Below are 18,696 nucleotides of genomic sequence, written 5' to 3' on the forward strand. Positions count from 1 at the left end.
ACTCCATTCAACCCACCACCAAATCTTGATGTCTCTACCTCCAAAAAATAACCTTGGATCTAACCCCTCCACTGCCAGATCCTATTTCAAGCCACCCCTTTCTCTGATGACAGCGATCTCCCTGTTTCCATCCCTCCCCTGCCACCCCTGCTCCAGAACATTCAGTGATTTAAGTGAAACCGTTCATTGTACCCCTGGTTTCAGCTGGTTCTGTCCACACACACTGACTCCCTGGTCTTTCTTTGACCTTACCTCCTATCCCTGTCCCACTTGCTTCATCTGACTTCAGAGCGCTCACTCTTGTTTCTGCAGTACTTAGTATCTCCTGAAGAATCCTTCATGCCCCGTGCACCCCTGCTGATTGAGAAGCAGTATCAGAGTAACACTTTCTACATTTGGAAAGTCTTCACCAGCACATAGATAAAACAGGTGGCCCTTTCTCTCTCCCTCGATGATGACCTCACTGAGCACCGCACCGTCTGCAGCCACCTGACTACAAAATTCTGCTTGTAATTCCACAGATCATTCCTTATGCCACCATGCACAGGGATGAGTAACATTTGCTGTGGATACCACGATCCATATGAGTCCCACTGAAAGCCATCAACCACTAGGAGAACATTATGCAACACTTTCTTTGTGGAGTGTGTGTTGTGATTCCTCCCACATAATTGGCAAATGATGAAAATACTGATATCCTCCCGGGCATTTAAGCTTGCTATTGGATAACTACTCAGAACGTAGCCCAGGTCTAGAACGTAGAGTACAAGGAATGTTGCTTTGAAATGAATGAATGAGCACCCACTATATCTAAGCACTATGTGATGTACGGGAAGCACATATTAATGGGACACGGAAAGAGCTGTAAGTTAGAATAAAACACAGGAGTGCCCAAGAGGAGATGTGTGAATGAGGTATAAGTAACGTCTAGTTTGTGCCAAGCAGAAGGGCAGCCATCCCCGGCAGAGGGAAGATTCTTGAAAGGATCCAGAGGCTCGCACTGCCTAAGGATCTCCACAAGCACTTTCACAGCAAGCCCCTGAAGTTGGTAGAACCATGGGAATCATCCCCCATGTACAGATGAGGAAACTAAGTCTCAGAGAAGTCAAATAGCTTGCTACAGGCCATGCAATAAATATGTGGCAGAGCCTGGGTTGAGATCTTTGTGATGAAGGGTTTCAGGCATCTGGGACGAGCCTGAACATGCTTCTTGATTCCTTCAGGGTCCCTGTCCTCACTTCCGGAGCTTACAATGAAATGAACTGAGCCAGAGAGGATGCTACGGCAGAGAGAGACAATGGCCAGCGTGACAGAAGGGATTCATCTAAGGTATCTGCATCCTTAATTGGCATTTAATGAAGAGAAAGAGGTCTGAACAAGGAGTTTAAAATCCTGGTTTGAGCCCTGGCTCTGGCACTAGCTTGCAAAGTGTTCTTAGGTATATTATTTGCCCTCTGAGCTAGTTTTCTCATATGAAAAGTGAGTCTGCCCTCATTAGAGAGTTGACACAATAAATAAATGAGCTACTCTGTGTGATGGTAATCTGTCTGCTCCAAAGAGCTGTACACACGTTAGATTTATAACTTATTATTATTACATTTTATTATATCTTCTAATTCATGCTATATATTATATAATAATATATAAGAATATTGTCTCATGTATTATTAATAATGTCATTGCTAAAAATATTTTCCCAAGTAAGACATAGTTTAATAGGGGATTGCATGGGACAGAAATATCTTGAGTTTTTCAAACTTCAGATTACAAACCATTAACAGGTCTTGTAAACAAGTTAGTGCTTTTTAAACATAAGGCAATACAGTTCCTGGCCGAGTAAACGTGGTCAGTTGTGATGTAAAATTTATTACTGCTGGTAGGTCGTGATCAAAAATGTCTTAAAAACTCTACAATCAGAAGAAAAACCTAGAAATGTTAGGGACCAGCGTATCAGTTGTTCGATTAAAAAGGACCTCGGAGTTGATTGGGTCCCACCGCCCTTACTGATTGGATAGAAAACTGAAGATCCCACAGCTGTGCTGTGGCAAAGGCAGGTCGCAAAGTCCAGCTTCCAAACGAGGCAGCCAATCCTGGGGGCTGAACTGGAAAGGGAGGGGCTTGGAAATGAGAGCTCCTGCCTTCATGAGTTTGCATATCTAACAGTGATTTATTAGCTGCCACTCTGTGCCTAGCACCGCCCCTGACTTCAAGGAGCTGCTTACATTTTAACAGGAGAGAGAAAAATATTAATAGAGGTCATATTACTGAAAAATAAATTTTTTCCGCTTGAAATAAATTCAGTGAAGGAACTAGCAAAGGAAGAGATACAAAGAAGCATGGAATGAGGGTCCACGCGAAGGTGGTCAGGGAAGCCTGTCTGAAAAGGTGATGCTGAAGTTAGAACCTAAAGGATGGAGGTCTTTGAGCTCATCTTGGACACAAGATGGCTTGCCGCAATGTTAGGCACCACACGCTTGTTCAAGCCAGAAAGAAAGGATAAGGGGAAACAGGGATGTGTTTCATAAGGAAAAAAATATTATCAGAGGGAAGATTTTTGATTAATTTTCATAGATCAGTGGATGCTGAGGAAAGCAAGTGTTTCTCTACAGATGATCATGTTGCTTCCAAACCAAACTAGGCTTTGATTATGAAGGAAGAAAGGGGCAGGGTGTATAGGGTAGGTGGTGAAATGTGATTGCTACCCATATCGTTCTCTTACACGTTTCTGTGCGTTTGTTCATGTGATTGCTTCTACTCAGCACGTGCTTTTTCATCTAACGAAAAAGAAGTAAGCATGTGGCATCAGTGTTTTCCTCCCAGTGCCAGCAATATACAACCTCCACACATGCTAGTTCATGAAAAATACAAGGTATATACTTATATAAACCACTGTGTCCAGCTTTCCCTTACTTGCAGCCAAATGGAATCTCAACTGACATGAGGCTGTGTGGGGGAAGGTCAGCATCTCTGGGGGATTCATCCCTATACTGACACTCAGTGACTAAAGTCTTAAAGGTGGAGTCAGAGTAACCTTAGTTTCAAGATCTCTATCACTGATGCCATGTCTCTGCTGCCCTGACCCCCTGCCTGGCTGAGGACCTTCAGCTGATCTCTGGTCTTAATCCCCGTGCTCTGTCTGATGTTGGATTGCTTCCACAGCTTTTGATCTCAACCCCGTAAGTCCAGAACACCCCCACAGACTCAGCTGAATCCCATGTCTCATTCCTAACTTTGCTTCCCCACTCTACCTTGACCAACCCACCCTTGATTTCTAGCTCTGTCCCAGGAAGGGTCCTGGAATGACGTGACTACATCTGATCATATTTTATCTCCAACCTGCAAGATGGTGGACTTGGTTTTTCTAATAAGCAGCACATTGCTCAATTTATAATTTATTATACATTATTATCCTCAGCTTTTTGGCAGTATGATTATTTCACAAATTGCAGGCTCCTACTTTAAATTAATGCTGATTGAGACTTTTCCCAGGTACGTTATCTTACATTTATCTATATTAAATCTCATCTCATTCGCTTCCAAATTTGCATTCTTCTCTGTTCTTTTAGCCTCTCTGATAGTCATTGTGGTTTGGAACTTGGTAGCATCTGAAATATAATAAACTTGTCCTTCTTTCTAAATCATAAATGAGCTTAGTATAAATGCTTCTAACATGTATAGAAGAAGAACTAGCATTTATTGTCCATTGACTAAGAGTCTTAGCTGAGATTCCCCCAGAAGTATACACTAAGATGAGGATTTGGTGCATACGGATTATGCGGAAGGAGATCCTGGGAAGCAGAGTGATGGGACGTGAAGGGGAGACAGGGAATGGAGGAAACGCAGTTAAGAGTGCGTCATCGAGTGGATTACCACTGATGGCTTCTGGGGCTCACCTGCTGAAGACCCTCTGAGACTATATAGAGCCCACCCCATCGACTCCTGCCCATCATCCCGAGGTGGTTGCTCCTGGGGAACATGAACTCTCTGACATTTACAGTCATCTTGAGCCTAGCAAGCTCCTGTAGCCAGAGAAAGCTCCCAGGCAGAGATGCGGATGCTGGAGGAGGAAGGTTTTGCATGTATGAGATTTGTCCATAGAGCTTCAGGTGACCTCTTAGCTAAGGGGAAATGAGCTGGGCACCTGCTACAGTCCATCCTGTGCACCACCCAGGTCTACTCTTGCCACACATTGTGTCTACTTTGTTCCGTCACTTACTAGCAAAGTTGTGCCGTGGATATTCCCCGTCTCCCTCCTCTACCACTCATTTGAGATTGTCCTCAACCTTAGCCAGTACTTCTACTAGTGTAAGTTTCTTTCCCAATAAGGTAACTCACTGAGGTATCTGAGCCCCTCATTACAATGCCCTTGTTGCTCCATGGCTGATGAATTGCCCTTTCAGTTACCAATGGGCATGGAAGCAACAATAAGCCCTCCAGAGAATCTGCTGTGTTCCATACTATTATCTCTCCGTTCTCATTATAGGTAGGAGCCTCAGGACCTCATGTCATTTACCCATGCAAATAGAGTAACTCTTTTTTTTTCCCTTCTGGTCTACTGGCATACAGAGTCCGCATCACCAGGCAGCAACCATAACTTTAGGCTCAGTAGAACCCTTCATGTGTTGCCTGGCAGAAACATCCATCTCTTGGGAACTAAGACAGCTAGTCCAGCAGAGCCAAGAGTTGTAGGTTTGAGAGGTTAAAAAAATTGCCCAAGAGGTCTTCTGGGAGTGACAGTGACTCCAGCAATAGGACCAATGCTTTTTTTACTTGCTCCTATAGGGGTCTATCCACACACCTCTTTCCTGGACTTCCTCATCTCCAGTCTTCCAATTATGTTTCTCTTAGGTCTCTGACCAACCTGTTAATCCATTCATCGCTGTATGTATTCTTCCCTCAGACCACTTCTGCCCCCACCCAAAGTTGAGGATTACATGTGCTCAGACATCTGTGTGCTGAGATTTCTCCCTGCCACTGTCTTTCATCAACACTCCTGAGTGGGACTAGAGTACGGCAGCAGACCACGGTCAGCACGCTGACAAATTGTGCTGGACCATCCGAGAACCAGGACTGAGACTTTTCTAATCCATCACTGGTCATAAGGAGCTTTGTAAGAGGCCACAGGTGTGAGTGGTGGGGGAGGTTCTCATGCAACAGAGGTAGGTGACAGAGGGTCAGGGTCATCTTTTCATGTCACTTACCTGCACCTGGCAGGTCTGCTTGGGCTTGATCTAGCATGGGACATTTTCATCATGGGATGGATTATTGCTGTATACGCCCAACTTCCGACCCGGTAGACCTGACGACACCCAGCTCTTGGTGGGCAGTTCCAATCCGACCCGGTAGACCTGACAACACCCAGCTCTTGGTGAGCAGTTCCAATTACATAGTCACTTGATGCCCCGTGATTAGAAGCTTCTTTCTGATCAGTGTATAATTCTCTGTGATAAAGTATGGTTTTGATCCAGAAACCTAAAGGTCTGCTCTGTGGTTCCTCTACTGAAATTGCCAAACCCTCCACACAGCATTTGTGTCTGCCTCAGTAGATCTGACACCCCGTAAGCTCTGCCTGGTTGGATAGCTCCATGTCAGAGCAGCCTTTACAATAGTCTGATCCTATTGCAGAGGTTGCTTTTGGCCTCTTGCTTTTGGCCCCAGTCAAAACTTGCAGCCTTCCTGGTCATCAATAACCTGTTGGGATCGTCTTCCCAAATGTGGTGTGTGCTGCCTTCCAGATCCAAAGAGGCCCGTCAGGCACTGCCCAACCTTCACCTGCAGGGAACTCAAGGCACAGTGACGTGCCTTGTACCTTGTGACGCGCCCCACGTGGTTAGACACCTCTTTTCACCTAATTTCACCAATGTGGCAGTCACCAAAGTCTTCATGGAGTTTATCTCCCACCTTCTCGTGTGGGATAAGTATGTGTGTTGATGAACACATAGCAGTCTCTGACATATATATGCATACGTATATGTGCGTGCATATATAATTGGATAGATTTGTCAAATAGTGCATCTCAAGCTTTACCAAAGGGAAATATAAGTAGAAAAGGGAAGAACAATGACTGTCCTTCTCTTCTGTCCAAACACATTTTACTTCAACTTCCCTGAAACCCAGAAATTATGCAGGAGTGCACAGATGAACTAAACAGACTTCAGCACGACTGATACAGTTAGTGGAATCACCAAACCCCCAATCATTTACATATTCTTTTTGAGCATAACAGTAAAAATAATTCAAGGCAACAAAAAATATGAGATATTGAGGAGGACATAAGTGTCACCAAGGGGTCTGAGAGAACTTTCTAAGCAAGACAGAAAGCCCAGAAACTGTAAAGGAAGGAAAGAATACACATGGACCACAGAAGACTTAAGATTTTTGCATGACAAGAGAGTAAAAAACAAAGTCAGAAGACAAATGAGAGATTGGTAGAAGTATCTGCAATTCCCATGATAGATAAAGGTTAATACAGAAAGAGCTTTTACAAATTAATAAGAAAAATGCCAAGGACCCAATAGAAAAACATGGGCCTAGGATAGGAGTAGTTAATTTACAGCAGAGATTATCCAAAAGGGCAACAGACATAACAGTTCCCAGGTAGAATCCGGTCATTTCAATAGAAGGGCCCCTCTTCTGCACCTTGAGGAGCAATTGCACACAGCGTGGAATGGAAAGAAAGTGTCTGAGCCTTTTGGAATGTGGAGAAGAGAAGTGCAGATGTGAGCTCCCTCTGACTTGTGCTCAGTGGAGCAAAATAGAGCTCCCAAGGGAAAGTACCTGGGAGACTTACAAGTGCCAAGAACTCTACTGGAAGGACTTAGGAAGGCACAGAAAAGCCATGAGACTTGTTCACACACTTATTCATATGCAGACTCCATCAAGGCGGGTGAAGAGAAAAGAGCCAGATCTGTGTTTGAGCCCACTGCTGCCATTTACCAGCCAAATGGCTTTGGCAAGAGTTCTGGGTTGAATTGTGTCCCCCCCCAAAAGCTACATTGAACTCCTAGCCACCAGTACTTCCATGTGACTTTGTTTGGAAATAGGGTGGTTGCTGATATAATTGGTTAAATTAAGATGAGGTCATACTGGAATAAGGAGGACTCTTAATCCAGTATGACTGGTGTCCTGATAAAAAGTGAAGAGACACAGAGACACACAGGAAAAAGATGACTGTGTGACAACAGAGGCAGAGAGTGGAGGGATGCCTCCACAAGCCAAAGAAAACCAAGGATTACTAGCATCCAGAAGGCGTAACACTTTTCCCTTGCAGGTTTCATCAGGAGTGTGGCTCTCCTGACACCTTGATTTAGGACCCGTAGCCTCCAAAACTGTGAGCCAGTAAAGTTTTGTTGCTGTCATCCATCCAGTGCGTAGTGTTTTGTCACAGCAGCCACTGAGCACATATACAGCAAGTGTTAAAGAAAACTCATTAATGACACTTGTCAAGATGCTGAGGCTGTGCTGCATTTAGGACAGTCATGATAGCCGTAGGGACCACTGCAGTGGGGTTTTACAGTAGGGGAGAGAGATTGGGCTCATCTCTGAATACAGCAAGGAAAAGTAGGAATTTTATAGCCCAGGAGTGGGGGGAGGTGGGGATCAGCGGGTAATTCTGGCTAACTGGCCTAACAGGATTCTTGCTGAAGACAGGTCAGTGGTCAGATACCACCTGGGGAACGGGTGGCGAGGAGGAAGGGAATCACATATTGCGAGTGATCAGATACAGAGAAGAGGAGATCCGGCTAAACTGACTTAGCAGGATTCTTGCTGAAATTGGACCCTTGAGGACAATGCCCAAGGATGGGTCCTAGTCAGGCGCAGAGGAGCCTGTCTAGAGTTTGGTCAAGAAGAAGGTCTTTGTCACAAGTCACCTGAATGAGCCTTGGTTTCCCATCAGTAATAGACGTATCACACTCCCTCCATCCCAGGAGTGGTGTGAAGGCGAGTGTGTTGTTAACTAGAAATTCTTCCCACATAGCAGCCTCCCCCAAAATCAGCCCTCCAGTCAAGTGTTCATGTGTTCAAAGGAAGATAAAGAGGTGATGTTATATTTTCTCCCTATGAATCTGTGTATCAAATACATTTTAGAAATAAAAAGTTCTAGAGCAGTGATTCCCAGATTGGATCGTAGAACCTGCAGCAGATTCCCCTATTTAAAAATACAGAGTTGTAGGGCTCCTCTCAATCTTTGGGTCCAGGGACTCTGCATTTCATTACAGAGGGCCCAGGAGAGCTGACGCAGAGTCAAGTTTGGAAATCGCTGTGTCAGAGAAGAGGCTCTGTAGGAATCTGAATGGTGTCAGTGAGAATGGCACAGAGCACCCAGCAGGAAGCAGCAAGTCGTGATAGGAGCAGTACCAGGTTTGGAGTCAAAAGACCTGGGCTCAAAACCTGTTCTGTTTCCCGGCTGTGCACTGTTGGCTAAGACACTCGTACTAGTTCCCGATGGCTGTTGTGACAAACGACCACAGACTTGGTGGTTACAACAACACACGTGGATTCTCTTATCGATCTGGAGGTCAGAATTATGAAATCAGTCTTACTAGGTGGAGATCAGTGTCAGTGGGCTACACTCCCTCCAGAGGCTAGGGAAGCATCCGTTTCCTTGCATTTCCGGCTTCTACAGCGACATTCCTGGGCTCCTGGCTCTTCCTCCACCATCAAAGTCAGCTCACTTGACAGGGTTGCTGATATGATTACATAATTTAAACTATGCATTTGAAAGCATCCAGCACCAGCTCTGGAAAATAAGAGCTGAGCAGTAAATGCTGGTTGAATTTTAGGAATCGTCTTGTATGGCATGTAGGTCAGGGCTGGGCGAGCATGGCTCCCTGCAATGCTGTTCCTGTAGTAGCTGGTCTACCCCAACCTGCTTCAGCCAGGGAAAGATGCTCTTGGTTGGGGTCAGAAAGAGCCTTCAATTTCCAACCCACACCCAGTATGACTCTTGGATGAACCAGACTCTTCTTTCCCTGAGTCTTGTGTGAAATGGATCTTGCAGTTTTATTTTACCAAGTAGAAATTGCTTTACTGTTATTGGTCTTTTAACCTTTAGGGAAAAGTAGTGCTATTTTTTTAAACCCTCAAAACCTTTTAATAGAATCTGCCGGCAGATACCCATGGCTTCAAATAACTCTCCAACACCAGACCCTCTTCTGTGAGCAGTTTCCACCTCTCTGTGTGTGTCTCTGTCTTTCTCTCTCCGTGTCTCTCTCTCTGTCTCTCCCTTCCTCTCTCCCTCTTTCCCTCCCCCATCTCTCTGGAATAAATCTTTATTACCTTTATCTATGCTTGATTCATTCAAGTAGACACACTTTTCATACAGCATTCTTTAATCAGAGTTCTGCTGTTGTCCTGTTTTAATTAGATCTCTTAGAAATGTAGTCAGCACATAAAATAACCTGTCTTTTTTTTTCTCTCAACTGGGATTGTAGCAAGCACTATCTATCCAGGTTGATAAGTCAATTGTGAGGATCCTTCTACAGGTCTCTGGAGAAACATCAGGTTTGAAAATTCCCTTCAAAGAGATTTTCTCAAAACTCAAATCAGCTTGATGGTTTGGCTAATGCCATTGGGTGATAGAGGAAGGAATGTGGAAGGATGCAGCCGGAGGAGCCCCTACTTAATAGTCCAGCTGAGCTGTGTTCGATTGCTCTGCTGTTTTCTAACTAAACGTGCAACCTTGGGCAAGTGACGTGGCCTTTCTTTGTCTCAGTTTCCACATCAATACATGCAGGAAAATTCACCTTCCATAATTTTGTTGTGAAAATTACACACACACACACACACACATATATACACACACACCTACATACATATGTATATATATACACACAAACACACACAGAGTGCCTGGCACAGTTCTAGAGATGCGTATGTATGCACACACACATTATTTATCAATCTATATCTGTACCTGTATCTAGATCAATAAATATGTAGATATAGATATATAGACATAGATACAGATATAGAAGTAGCTATGGCCATGGCTGTAGATCTTTGTTCTCTTCCACCATGGGAATAAGTAAATCATCACAGGACATATTAATGCACTTACCTATCACTCATTTACCTTGTTCATTCTATAAACATTCATTGAGCATTTGTTACGACCTAGAGGATGCTCAGGGATGTAAGGAGGGGACCACAACGTTGCCGTTCTCTTTCTGGCAAACACTGCTCGTTGCCCAGTGTGGCGGATGCTGTGAGAGCCCTGCCCCTATCTCTTCCCTTTATCTTTTCTGTTCACACTGTCTCCCTTCCAACTGTCAGCATCTGCATTTCTTTTCCTGAGAGATTTTCCTTGCTGCTGGAGCCCTCTTTCCTGCTGGCACGGAAGGCAGAAGTGCTAGGGATTTTGCATGTTCTGGGAGTAGCTCTCAACCAATGGCCAGCAGGAGCTGGTGTGTCAGTACCCCAGCGCCCTGGGCCCTTGTGTGAGAAAACTCCAAGATACGTGTTTCACGTGAGCTCCAAGAGCCCTTCTGTGGGATGCACTGCATCCCACACGGTGGTAGATGAATAGATGGTACACCCGGTATTACCTGCCTAGTCTTCCTGGTCTCTCTTCTCCACTCCTCCCAGATAAACCACTAACATCAGATGCTCTCAGGGTCCGCCTCTGGCCACTTCCCACGAGTTGATTGGTGACTCAGGTCCTCTATGTGCCAGGGGAAGGAGGGGCCCCAGAAGGGGAGGAACCTGGACCCTGGAATGACGAGTGGACAAGGGCTGCCTCCTATTCTTGGGCGGCTCACCTCAGAACTGCTGAGTGACAGAGAAACAGAGGTGTGTTTTAATTGGGTCTTTTTGCTATAGAAACCTAACTTTTTATCCTAATCGGTATACCCTCAGGAGCTTTCATCTAGTGGGGAGAAAAAATTAGTGATAACAATTAGTACCTCATAAATGCTAAAATAAAAACGCATACAGGTTATCAGGAAAGCATGTCTCTTTCACACATTATCTCAGGTAATCAATCCTGCAGCTCCATGAAAGGGCCATCAGCTCCAGTTTACAAGTGTCTTTTGGTTAGACCCTGCCAACGGGATTCTTCCAGTCCTCGCACCTACCAGGTTTCCACCTGTTTCCGGGCCTTCCATCTGCCCGGACTTCCTTCGACCACCATGGCCGCCTCCCCAGTCCAGCTCTGACCCCTCAGGTCTCAGCACATCCGCAGATCTCAGAGGGTCTTCGCTGCCCCCCCCCCAGGTCAGCTCTCCTCCTCCAGGACTTCACAGGAGCAGTTTTATGAGACCCCTCACACTTGTCTTTCTTGTCTGATGCATGGCGTCTGCCTCGCTCACTGCCTGGTATATAAGAAGTGCTTGAAAACTATTTTTTGAATGAATGAAGCTCAGAGAAGTAAAGAGTTGGAGTCAAGTTACAACAGTAAAAAGCCTGGAACACAGCCTGGCTCCCTGCAGATCCAGGGCTCAAATGTCACTTCTCTCTTCTAGCCGATTCCCAAGGTGAACAGGACTTTCCTCTCTCATGGCAGCAGCCTCCCCAGGTACTGTGTGTGCCTGTGTCTCAACTCCTCTGCTATGTGGGAGCTCCTCGGGGCAGGGGCTGTGTCTTATTTGTCCTCATATCCCAGGACAGGGGTTCAGTAAATGTGTGTGGAAGGGCGGAGAGAAAGAAGTGAAAAAGGGAGGGAAGGGAAGGGAGGGAGGAGTTAATGAGGAACATTAGTTCCCTAGGTACCATTTCTCCAAATTAATGAAATTTTCTCACTAGGTTTTTCAAATTCTTTCTCACTTTAATTCCACTAACAGCAACGTTGCTGTCAGCGCAGTAGAGTGAAAGGGGGAAGGCTGTGGAGCTAACAGACAGAGGTTCGCATCCTCCCCGATGACTTCTAGCCGTATGACCTTAGGCAAAGGCTTGACCTCTCTGAGCCTCTGTTTTCACGCTAGTAAAATGGAGTAGCCATACCACAGTTATGGTAATTCAATAAAATATTTTTATAAAACACTCAGCTTGGTGCCTAGAACACTGTATGTACTCAATAAATGGCCATAATTAGTACTTCAGTACTTTTTGGAGCTCCCCCCCAGTATGATTGGCACCATGAGGGGGCGAACATGAACACAGCTCAGACCCAGGAGAACAGCCAAGTGTGGAGGGTGTAGACTACAGCAGTTGTTTGAGTTTCTTGTTGCCGTTGTGACAAAGTACCACAAACTTGGTGGCTTAAAACTGCACTCATTTACTATTTTAGTTCTAGAGGCGAGCAGTCTGATGTGGGTCTTGCTAGGCTAAAATCACGGTGTGGCGTGGCTGCTCTCCTTTCTGAAAGCTCTGGGTGGAATCTGCTTCCTGGCCTTTTCCAGCTTCTAGAGGCTTTTCCCCACATTCCTCGGCTCCTGACCCCCTTTCTCCATCTTCAAGTCCAGCCACGTTGCATCTCTCTGTGCCTTTTTACTGTAATCACACCTTCTCAGATTTGCGTGTTCTGTCTCTCTCTCCCCTTTTTAAGGACCTTCAAGATTACACTTGGATAATCTAAGGTAATTTCTCGACTTTAAGTCCAGCTGCTCAGCAACCTTAATTCTATTTGGAACCTTAATTCATAGGTTCTGGGGATTAGGATGTGGACATCTTTGGAGGTCAAATTTTTTGTCTGTCACACTGATGAAAGTACTGACTCTGGGGTGACACAGACATGGGTCTAATCCCAATTCGGCCACTTTCCAGTCATTTTCCCTCTATTATGTTTTAGATTCCTCATTTGACAAGAGTCAACTATTAACAGCCAGTGCAGAGTTACTGTTAGAAACCAGTGAGTTAATGCACTGCATCAATTAGGTTTTGCTGTATGACACACCACACACAATCCAGTGATCTAAAACACCAGCCATTCATTTAGCTCTCAGTTCTGCTGGGCAGTTCTCCTACGTGAAATAATCTAAAGCGTATCCTGTAGGACTTCGCACAGTGTAAACTCTGCCGTGTGTAGCTCGTCGCTATGGAGATTACAGCAGAACAAGCCTTGGGCTAACAGCCGCATCTCTGACACTTAGAAGCAGTGTGACGTTGGGCAAATGATCCCATCTCTCCAAGTCTTGGTTTCCTCCTAAATTGAGTGGAAATGCGTTAGAGAGGAATGCCTATCTCACAGGAGTGGGAGACTTAAATGAGGAAGTGCAAGCAAACGGCAGAAGTGTATCCAAGCTTCCATTGTTATAAGGAATGGGCTCAGGAGCCCTGGGCTGGCTCCTTTGTCTGCCACTCACAAGCTGGGACACCTTGGGGAAAGCCCTTCTCTTAGAGCCTCGGGACCTCTCCAGTTAAACAAGAGGACGGGACTCGGTGATCTCTAACTGAACTCCAGACCATCCTGCTAGATGGTTGGCAGCGCTGTAAGCTGGCCAAGAGAGCATCCTGGGCCCCATCCACTATGTCGTCCTCTCCTCCCCACCTGACGGATGCTAAAGTCCTTCTCAGGCAGGTGACCAGCTTGACAGGACTTTCCCGGTTTTAGCAGTGAAAACTCTCACTTGCTGGGAAAGCCCTAGTCCCAAAACTCCCCGGGACTGAGGGCATGGAGGGCAAACAGACCCACTGGAGATGCCCTGTAGAAATTCTGAGTCAGTGAGGGAATGGTGAAGAAGGCATGAGAGCTGACACGTCTCAGCGGAGGGGAAACTGGTTGGTTCAGCACTTCACAAGGAACGCGTTGGGACTGAATTTGAGCTAGCGTCAGCCAGGTGTCATTATAGTTAGAAGCAGAGACACCACACTACGAGCTGTGAAGAACCTGAAGCTGGAGTCAGCCAGACCCAAGTCCAGTTAAAGAATGTAGCTGTGGGCTTCCCTGGTGGCACAGTGGTTGGGAGTCCATCTGCCGGTGCAGGGGACATGGGTTCACGCCCCGGTCCGGGAAGATCCCACATGCTGCGGAGCGGCTGGGCCCGTGAGCCATGGCCACTGAGCCTGCGTGTCCGGAGCCTGTGCTCCGCAACGGGAGAGGCCACAACAGTGAGAGGCCCGAGTACAGCCAAAAAAAAACACAATGTAGTTGTGTGGTCCCCGGGGATAATGACAAGACCCCGCTGTAAATGGGGAATAATGACTCTGCCTTTCTCGGAGGTGGGTATGTGAAGATCAAACGCATGGGAAATGCTTTGCAAACAGCAAAGGGCTACAGAAGTGGTCGTACTGACTTCTGTTTTTAGATAACTCAAAAAACACATTTAAGTGAGAGTTAGGTGAGAGATTTCAGGTTTTCTTGGTTGTTTGTTTTTATATTATCGACTTTAGTTTTAAAAACTTGAGCTAAGCTGCATAATATCAATCCGGGAAACAATAGCAGTCTGGTGACTAGAGATCCTAATCCCTGGGAGAGAAAAATCTGAATCTAAATGAGAAACAAAGTCTAGTTAATGAAAAGCCTGCAGGATATTTACTCAGGATGTCAATAAGAACCCTAGCCAGATATGCCTTGGAACAAGGATGCACAAGTTTGTGTGACATACACCAGAAATAACCCTTTTTGCTTATTTATTTAGCCAATAAGCAGCCTTGAACTCAATTTTACTCTAACCTGCAAAGACTCATTGATGTTATCTTAGAATCACGGAGGAAAAGCTGAACAGGCCTTGGAAGATCATCCAGGGCAGGTACGCGTTGCCATTTCCCCCTCCTGTGCCACTCACAGAAAATTGCTGCCCTGCTAAATTGAGATAGAGCCTCAGAATCCTTCTCAACACACCAGCGTATTCAACAGACCTAGCAAGGCTGTATGACTTAAACATATTTTTCTCCTGTAAAAGCTGTGTGAAGAAAGGATTAAAAAAAGTTTTAATGAACATAATACATATTTACAGGCATATCTCATTTTACTGTGCTTCATTTTATCGCACTTCACGGATATTGCATTTTTTACAAATCGAAGGTGTGTGGCAACCCTGCGTCAGCGCCATTTTTCCTACAGCCCTTGCTCACTCAGTGCCTGTCTCACATTTTGGGAATTCTTGCAATATTTCAAACTTTTTCATTATTATTGTATTTATCATGGTGATCTGTGATCAGTGATTTTTGATGCTACTATTGCAAAAATGTTATGACTTGCTGAAGGCTCAGATGGTGGTTAGCATTTTTTAGCAATAAAGCATTTTTTAAATTAAGGTATGTACATTTTTAAGATATAATGCTATTGCACACTTAATAGACTACAGTGTAGTGTCAACATAAATTTTTAAATTTTTTTCTATTGAAGTATAGTTGATTTACTATGTTGTGTTAGTTTTCAGTGTACCACAAGGTGATTCAGTTATTCATATACCTATATATATTCTTTTTCAGATTCTTTTCCAGTATACGTTATTACAAGATATTGAATATAGTTCTCTGTGCTATACAGTAGGTCCTTGTGTTTATCTTTTTTATCTATACAGTAGTGAGTATCTGTTAATCCCAAACTCCTAATTTATCCCTCTCCCCCGCTTTCCCCTTTGGTAACCATAAGTTTGTTTTCTATGTCTGTGAGTCTATTTCTATTTTGTAAGTAAGTTCATTTGTATCATTTTTTAGATTTCACATATAAGGGAAATCACATGATACTTGTCTTTCTCTGTCTGACTTATTTCACTTAGTACGATAACCTCTAGGTCCATCCAAATATTACTTTTGTATGTACTGGGAAACCAAAAAATTTGTGTGACTTTCTTTATTGCAATATTCACTTTATCACAGTGGCCTGAAACCGAACCCACAATATCTCCAAGGTATGCCTGTGTTTAACTGCAGTATCATTATATAGGTAGTTTAATTAAAACAATTTTGTGGGGATAAAAGAATTAACTTCCCATCACTCCAAAATCTTTTCTGGTCTTAATAAACATAAAAAGTTACATTTATTTTACCTAGTTGTAATCAGCATATACATTCCATTTTCCCTTCTGCCTTCTTTATTCATCATCATTCAGTGCTCACAATTATCTGCCTACTCTAGAGAATTTTTATTTTAATGGTTAGATATTTATTATTCATTATTTTGCTCTACCAGATTTTCTATATGATCCTCCTTTCTGGAGTCTACTGTTGTAAATTGCATAGCTTGTGTGTGTGTGTTTGTACAATGGCTTCTGTATGTCTTCCATGGCTGCCATAATAAAGTCCCAGTGGCTTAAACAACAGTACTTTTTTTTTCCCTCACAATTTCAGAGCCTAGACGTCCAAGATCAAGGTGCTTGTAGGTTTCTTCTGCGCCCTCTCTCCTTGGCTTGTCGATGGTTGTCTTCTCCCTGCCTCTTCACGTGACCTTCACTATGTGCCCATCTGTGCCTTGATCTCCTCTTTTAAGGACACCAGTCATGTTGGATAGGGCCCATGCTAATGACCTCACCTTTTTTTTTTTTTTAACATTTTTTTATTTTGGCCACGCCCCGCAGCATGTGGGATCTTAGTTCCCTGACCAGGGATCAAACCCACGCCCTCTGCACTGGAAGCACAGAGTCTTAACCACTGGACCACCAGGGACGTCCTGACCTCATCTTATCTTAATTACTTCAAGACTCTATCTCCAAACACAGACACATTCTTAGGTCCTGGGGTCAGGACTTCAACATATAAATTTTAGGGGAATCACAGCTCAGCCCACAGCAGTTTCTTTTTCATTTGGGTTCCTCTTCTGAGTTTTCAGGTCTGGAGCAGACAGGAGTCACCTGTCTCCTGGTTCGCAGCCTTTTGCCCTCTGCCCTTCAGTGCCTTTGTGATGTGACCTGGGAGTGGAGAGGTATATACCCAGGGGGTAACCCTTGCAGATAGAGCGATAGGAGATGGGAAGGTGCTAGCAAATAAATCCTTCTCTTTTCCCACCCCAATAAATCATTCCAATCCACGGTGTCTGGGGATATCCCACACGACAGAATTCACCTGCATTTTTGTGTGTGAAAATACAGCTATCTCAGTAACTTCCCACTTTGTACTTTTTTTCCCATTTTTTCTTACCTCAAGAAAGGGAAACTCTTTCTTCCTGTGTGAACCATGAGTGTTTCTGATGCTTTGACGTCTGGGATCTTGCTGACCCCTTCAGGGTCAGCCAACTCCCAGAGATGGTAAATGACTCGCTTGTGAGTTGACCTTTCCTACGCAAACAGCCAATCCCGAGCCCCCCACTGCTTCCTCCATCTCCATGAGGCTCTCATACTCAGGCCTACTGCCCACCCTCTGGGCGGGTTCTCCACAACCCAGGGCCAGGTACGACACCCAGAGATAGCCCCTGTGCCCCAGCCCACTGAAGTTATTCACAACAGCCAATCCTGAGCCTGCTCACCCTCCCTCACCCATTTCTCCCCTAAGAAACCACAATAAAGCCCCCTACCCCGGATACCCCCACTGCCTCTGCCCCCAGATCCAGCCTGGTGCTCTGCCGTGTGCCACTACATGGCACTGTGTGTCCCTCCTCTTGGGAACTGGGAGTAACAAACTGTGGCAGTCATCTCCTGATCTGTTGGCCTCACCATACCTGAATAAGAGTAAAACTTTCATTTTAAAACACCTGCCAAACGTAAAATAGATAGCTAGTGGGAAGCAGCCGCATAGCACAGGGAGATCAGCTCGGTGCTTTGTGACCACCTAGAGGGGTGGGATAGGGACGGGGGGAGGGAGGCAGACACAAGAGGGAAGAGATATGAGAACATATGTATATGTATAGCTGATTCACTTTGTTATAAAGCAGAAACTAACACACCATTGTAAAGCAATGATACTCCAATAAAGATGTTAAATAAATAAATAATAAAACACCTGCCTCTTGCTACCCTGATATTTTATCCTCTGGTAAACATTAGTACTTAGGCTGTGTCTCAGGCTGATTTTCTAGGAGACTGAGCTAAAGCATTACCCAAAGGAAAGAAGACATGGTTTCCTTGCTAGCCTACTAAGTGCCAGGCAGTGTACTCAGACCTTCATTTGTGTGATTTCATTAGAAGTAATTTGAAGTAATTTATAAGTCAAAGAAAATAGTTCCATGAATCCTGTTGAATTGCCTTTCTCCAGAAAGATTACGCAAAGTAAACTCATGTTTCTTTGCATCCCTGACAGCATCTGTTTGTTACTGCTTATTCAATAGGTGTTCTGTGGTAAATTAGAAGTTGCTTTTGCTTAATGTTACCTTAATTGCTAATGAGGCTGTGCACTTAAGGTGAGAGTTATTTTGTTTGTTTGCTTGTTGGACTGCCAAAGTAATATATCAGGCACAGACTTTTTGGGACATAGCAGACTTTCAGGAACTTACCTACCTGTTATACTAAGTTCTAATACTGGCCTCTCAGAAATGGTAGGGGCCCAAATTCCTGAACTGTCGGGGGCAGTGCAGGGCAGAATCTCAGCCCTGAGGCCCTCTGATCCAGGGACCACATCCCCTGCTGCCAGGCTCCTTGGTGAGGTGAAGCTGGTGGGATCGTAACCACTTGCTCCTCCTGAGTTCCACCCCTGGACTAGGGTCTCCTTTAACCACCACTGGCCTCATGCTCAACCTGGAATGTGAGCCCCCTGACCTGGGTGCCTTTGACCCACACCCCCTGAAAAATAATGCTTGTTGATAAAGCGTTTTGAGATTCTTCCAAAAAACCTAGGTTCTCGGGACAAGGTGTTATTATTTAGTTGATGGAAACAAATATCCGTGTAATCACCGTTATTATATTGTCAGAACTGCTTAGAATATCCACCCCGCTGGTGCAGTAG

General features: G+C 44.8%; 1 long non-coding RNA gene across 1 annotated transcript in view; it reads left to right on the plus strand.

The window, feature by feature from the left end:
* LOC113633866 (uncharacterized) overlaps positions 1–15,359 on the plus strand; it is a 70,570-nt gene extending 55,211 nt beyond the window's left edge. The window contains exons 3-4 of the long non-coding RNA XR_003438395.1: positions 1,224–1,329; positions 15,313–15,359. This is a non-coding gene — a long non-coding RNA (uncharacterized LOC113633866). The remainder of the gene's footprint in view (positions 1–1,223; positions 1,330–15,312) is intronic.
* Positions 15,360–18,696: the final 3,337 nt, after the last annotated feature.

The sequence above is a fragment of the Aethalodelphis obliquidens genome, unplaced genomic scaffold (genome assembly GCF_003676395.1).
Source record: "Aethalodelphis obliquidens isolate GAN/ISIS:26980383/991018 unplaced genomic scaffold, ASM367639v1 scaffold41, whole genome shotgun sequence".
NCBI lineage: Eukaryota > Metazoa > Chordata > Mammalia > Artiodactyla > Delphinidae > Aethalodelphis > Aethalodelphis obliquidens.